Below are 6,000 nucleotides of genomic sequence, written 5' to 3'. Positions count from 1 at the left end.
CAGATTAAATTAAAACTAAAACTAGATATCATTAAAAGCCAGGCTAAAAATATGGGTATTTAATAGGGTTGTGCATTTTGTATTTTTTCTGTTTCGATTTGTACCAAATCCGAATCAACCCCATTTTGTATTTTGTCCAAAATTAAGCCTTCCGAACCTTCCCAGTTTTGTATCCGAATTAATCCGAATCTGAATCTGAATTAATTCAGATTTAAAATGGGTCATGTGGTCAAAAGAGTGGGTGGGGGTTATAGTGCCCAATGAGTGGAAGCTACCACAAAAATTTCAAAGGAATTGGGCAAACTGCTGATTTTTGGTTAATTTTTGAAGTTTGCACGTCTTTTAGATTTTCCCCATAGGGTATGATGTTGGTTTCAGGAAAAGTATAGCTTCACATGGGGTGGGGGAAAAGGGTGGCCCAGAGTGGAGTGTGGTTGGTGGTAGTGCCCAGTTGGTGCAAGGAAGCTACCACAATTTTTTCAGAAGAATTTGGCAAAGGGCTGATTTTTTAAAAATTAATGAAGTTACATGTCTTTCAGATTTTCCTTGTAGGGTATAATGGAGGTTTCTGCAGTCCCATAACTCCACTTGAGGGGCACTGGGGTGGCCCAGAGCAAGTGGCGGTATAGTGCACATAGGGTGCCAACCACCCACATGGGTTGCCAACCCATGAAGTACAGGGTCTTGTTGTTCTAGAGGTGCTCTGAGAGAAGATTCTCTGGTAGCATATGAGAGTCGATTCATGGTTTTTCATTAAAAATCTCATTTGCTACCAAAGAATCTATACTCGACACCTCAGAAACAACAAAGCCCAGTATCCCAATGGGTTAGCAATCCAGGGAGTTGGTTGGCACCCTCTGTGCACTACACCACCACTCACTTCGGGCCATCCCAATGCTCCCCAGGTGGAGTTATGGGGCTGCTGAAACCTCCATTATTCCCTATGGGGGAAAAATCTTAAAGATGCGTAAATCTCAAAAATTCCTAAGAAATCAGCCCTTTGCCCTATTTGTAATCTGGGTGCACCACCCTTGGGGCACTGCCACCCAACCCACTGTTTTGCCCCTGAAGCCCCACATAAACAAGTTGAAAGAGTGAAGAGGATGACCAATCCATCCATCTTATTTATTTGTCATTTCTCTGTGTAAACAGCCCTGAGCCATTTTTGAGAAGGGCGGTATAGAAATCAAATCAAATTTTTTTAAAAATCAAATCAATAAGCCAGCATGGTGTAGTGGTTAGAGTGCTGGACTAGGACCGGGGAGACCCAAGTTCAAATCCCCATTCAGCCATGATACTAGCTGGCTGACTCTGGGCCATTCACTTCTCTCAGCCTAACCTACTTCACAGGGTTGTTGTGAAGAGAAACCTAAGTATGTAGTACACTGCTCTGGGCTCCTTGGAGGAAGAGCGGGATATAAAATGTAAAAAAAATAAAAAATAAAACTGCCTTGGTACTATGGAACAACTTGAAATGTTCATTTAACTGAACTAAAGTGAGCCGTAGCCCAAACAAATCAGCCTACTGTTCAGAATTGTTGAGATTTATCATCACTGCATTTAAGAAAGTGCAAAACCATGGATCATGGTTACAAGAAAGAGAGAAGCAACTAAGATTCCTGGGGATGTCAACAGATTGACAAGTGTGTTCCCCCTCCTTTTGTCTCCTGTAGTACCATGTGGATGACCTGTCCATGCAATGGCAAAAGTTGTGAACCCCTGGCTTAGACATCATGTCCCACCAAATTACATTGTGGCCTAAATTACATTAGACAGCTCAACTTGGGCATCAAAACTTAGATACCATTATAACTCATAAAAATCAGAAGAAAAACAAAATAGCTTTTCAAAAGAGCCCTGAACAATTCAAGAGATTCTCTCTAAACCTTTGGAAAGAAAAACCTGTGTAATTTCAGAACTTTCCTAACCAGCTTCTCGAAAAGCTTCTCCACACAATTTATACTATGGCTTTTAGCAAGAGCTTTGGAATTGCATTGAGCTCCCAAAGATATGTGGGTATTTCTGTCTCAAAATGCTGTCTTCCAAATCCCTTTGCAAGGTCAGTTTGCATTTCAATCACACTGATACAACACTTAACTAAACTATTCATGCTAAACAGTTTTTGCATATCTTATCTTCTGCTAATCACTCAGTGCCACAGCTGGAGTGGAGAGAGTCAGAGAAGTCAATTTGAATTGAAATGCTTTTCCGAAGAACAAAGCATTCTGTCCGAAACACAGTCATTTCGATTTGGAAACAAAAATCTCTGTTTTTTAATTCTTGATTTTGTTTTGGTTACAAAACCTCTGAAATTGCCATTTTCGGGCACAAAACGTTTTGTACCCGAATCGAAATGCACAAGCCTAGTATTTAAGGCTCTCCTGAAGGCCTCCAAGGAAGATAATCTTCTTATATCTACGAGGAGCATTCCACAACCTAGGGCTGACAACTGAGAAGGCCCGATCCCAGCTCGCCACTGGATGAACTGGTGGCTCCCTCCTGATGATCTTAATGAGCGGTGGGGATCTTATAGAGAAAGGCTCCCAGGTAACCCGAACCTAAGATAATAACCAGAAGTTTGTACTTTGCCCGGAAACATATCGGCAGCCAGTGCAACTGTTTAAGCACAGGTATAATGTGGTCTCTCTAGGATACCCCAGGGACTAATCTGGCTGCTGCATTTTGAACTAACTGAAGTTCCAAATTACATACAAAGGCAGTAAAATGTAGTGAGTTTCACACTAAAATTTAGTGAGTTTAAAGATTCTGGACACACCACAGCTTAAGAGTATTCATTGCGGTGGTTAAACAAGTCTTGATCACATTTATGTCAGTAGATTATAAATAAACTCTGCTAGCTTGTAAATAAGGGCCAGGTTCACACATACATGCTCATCACTGGATAATTCCAAAATCAATTGGCTTGCATATGAAAATGAGCTAACATAGATCCTACATGACAGAGTTTTTGTATCATCTCACATCACCTCAAAAACACAGCTCTTGATGATTTGTGGCTTGATTGTCTAAATGGACATACTGAGTAATTTCAATTCTGAATCACCCCCAAATCCATGTGTTGGTTCAGAACTGCACAAGAGAAGAGAGACTTGGTAATAAATAGATCCATAGAAATTAGCACCAGCTGAAGTCCCATGCTTGCGCTTTTGTTTTTCTGTTTTGTTAAGGCACAAAACTAGTTCCTGTTGATGGATTTCATGCAGAATTTGTAACAAGACTGACATCCTCTAGGGATGTGAAGCATTAAAAAAGCTGCTGCCAGCCAGTTTCCCCCCTGACTGATGAAAAAGCCACAAAGACCCTCCTCTGCTTTAACTGCATACCAGCAAACCCACATCATAACTGGAGGCATTGCTGAGGTTTTTGTACTTGTTGTTGTTACTTGTCACATTTGATAAAAATCCAGCTCCCTGGATCAGATATCATTACTTTTCCTGTTATGAGCATCATGACGATAAAAGCAGGGTAAGTCCCGGATGGAAACATGGAATTCTTCTCTCCTCATCTTTTATGGGGTTGTGCAAGAATATCTTGCAGCAGCAGAATTCTGAACTGCTTATGTGGAGCACACAGTGTGCAAAATAACCACAGTGATCCCCCCACCACCCAAAGGGGTAGCCAGATTGCCGTATTTACCCAAATAGAAGCAGACACTGAATTTAAAACAACTCACTTAAAATTTTCAGATTAAATCCAGATTATATGTGTTTACCCAAAAGGAAGAGTATGCTGAATTTAAGATGAACCCCCCCCCAGTTTCTAACATCCAATAACATGGGGGCGGGGGGGACAAGTAAATACAGTAGACTGTTGCAGCAAAAACAAGAGGTTTTCCAGCAGATTTTGGCATAAGCTTCTATGGGCTAGAGGCCACCTCACTGCGAGTTACTCCAAATATATATTGAGCCAGGGGTTTTCTTATCTTATGTAAGTTAAGAAAGTTACAGCACAACACGTTTGTTTACTCAGAGGTAAGTCCCACTGAGAGACTTGCTGCATTAAGAAGCGAGTGCATTACGAATGTCAACTTTAGTTCAGCCAGTAAGAATGTATAATCACCAATTAAGCCTGATCACTGTGTTCATTCTATGCATCATGCTTCATATAAAACCATCACCTACTTATTACTATACCTCTCAAATATAAAGCTTCATATTTGTATAGTATTTTTGTATGTTCCAAGAGCTTCACATACATATTTTTTAAAATGCTTACAACTGCCTTAGAAGGTAGGCCAGTATTATCCTGGATATGGCAGACTCAAGGCAGAACAACTTGCATACAGCTACCTGACTGAGTGCAAACCTATTTGAATAGGGGACTTTGCTATTCACAACTTAATATTTTAGCTGGAGCCTTTTCTGAAAACACCATAAGAGATTTGTGGTATGCCAGATTGTAAGACCTAGAATTAAGTAACTGCAAGGAGAAGGAAATGTGTGTAAACAAGCACGGCCATTTTAGTATATTTGAACTTTTGATCCCTTTATGAAAATGTCTATACAGTTCCAAACTTCGAGGGACATGACAGATAAGTTAAAACAAATCAAATATGTTAAGATCCTGTTATACTAAAATGAGAGGCATGCACAAGGCATCTAAGCCAGATTGAGTTTTTCCTGTCAGCATCACAGTGATATTGTCAAAGGAATTTCCATCTTTGTAGCATCCTCTGCTTTTTGTTAGTTGGACAGGTGACAAGCATGCTTGCTGTTGTAGTAGACGTCAGGCTTGAGAGATGACTAAGGAGATGTGGTCCCCACCCCCTCAAAAGATTGACTGATGATCAAAAAATGCCAGCTCCGATCTGACAGCCCGGATGCTGCTGTTTATGGTGGGCAGCTAACTGCACCTGTCATTTGTTTCCATTGAATTCTGGTTTGAATTTAGTGCCAGCCAGCAGAGGCGTAACTATAGGGGGGGCAGGAGGGGCACGTGCCCCGGGCGCCATCTTTTTTGGTCACATGGGGGGCGCCGCCATGACAAAAAAAATTTTTTTAATTTTTTTTTAATTTTTTGTTAATACAAATGTTTCCTGCTCAGTGCAGCAGCACTGCAGCAGTCAAGGGAGCACGTCGGCGCCCCCTCCCCCACGAGCAGTCCCTTCCGCGCTGCCCACGCCCCCCCCCATTGCTTTGCTGGCGCCTGGCGGCCAGTCAGTGGCCTGGCTTGGCGGCGGTGGCGGGCGCTTGTGAGGAAAAACCTAAGTATAATGTAGTATGTTGGGGGCGCGGGGGGGGCATTTCAATGCTTGCCCCGGGCGCCGTTTTCCCTAGTTACGCCTCTGCCAGCCAGACTGTGTGGTGTGCCCACTTCATGTCGAGCTCCTTTGGTGCATTTTATTTGTCGGGCTGGGTGGTCATCTCACTTGAAGAAACTACACTCACTAAGATGCTTTGCCCAGGCTGACATGCCTGTGTTTCAGCTACTCAGAATCTCATATTTTAGATACTCTAGAACACTGTATATTTCTTCAGAGGTTCAAGAACATATGACAGAAATAAATAACAGCATACATACATACATACAAACAAACAGTATGTGCCTGTCCAGAAGCAGCTCTTCAGGGCCAGTAGAAAGGGTAGTGAATAGAGCTGCCATGCCTCCTGAAATTCTGGATTTCACCCAGATTGCTTAGCCCACCCAGATTCACTTGGATTTCAGTTTGTTCTCTTTCCTTTTTTTTAAAAAAGCTAATCTCTAACCCTTGCAGAAGGAGAGTTATGGAGCAAAATGTCACTATTCTACTCAAAAATTAAGTCAATTTACATAGTATGCACATTAGGCACCGGATTTGGAAAGACAGAATACGGCAACCCTAGTAGTGAAACTTTGTGTCCTATTCTGGGGAACTTCACTGCCTTCATGTTCCTCATCTGCCCAATTGGTATGGGCAACTAGCACCCTTTTGTCTTGCTCCAGTTGTAGGCCTAAACCAAAAAACCTTTGCAGCAACAGTGGTAATGGAATGATAGACAA

The sequence above is a fragment of the Hemicordylus capensis genome, chromosome 4 (assembly GCF_027244095.1).
Source record: "Hemicordylus capensis ecotype Gifberg chromosome 4, rHemCap1.1.pri, whole genome shotgun sequence".
Lineage (NCBI taxonomy): Eukaryota > Metazoa > Chordata > Lepidosauria > Squamata > Cordylidae > Hemicordylus > Hemicordylus capensis.
Note: the sequence above shows the minus strand (reverse complement) of the source record.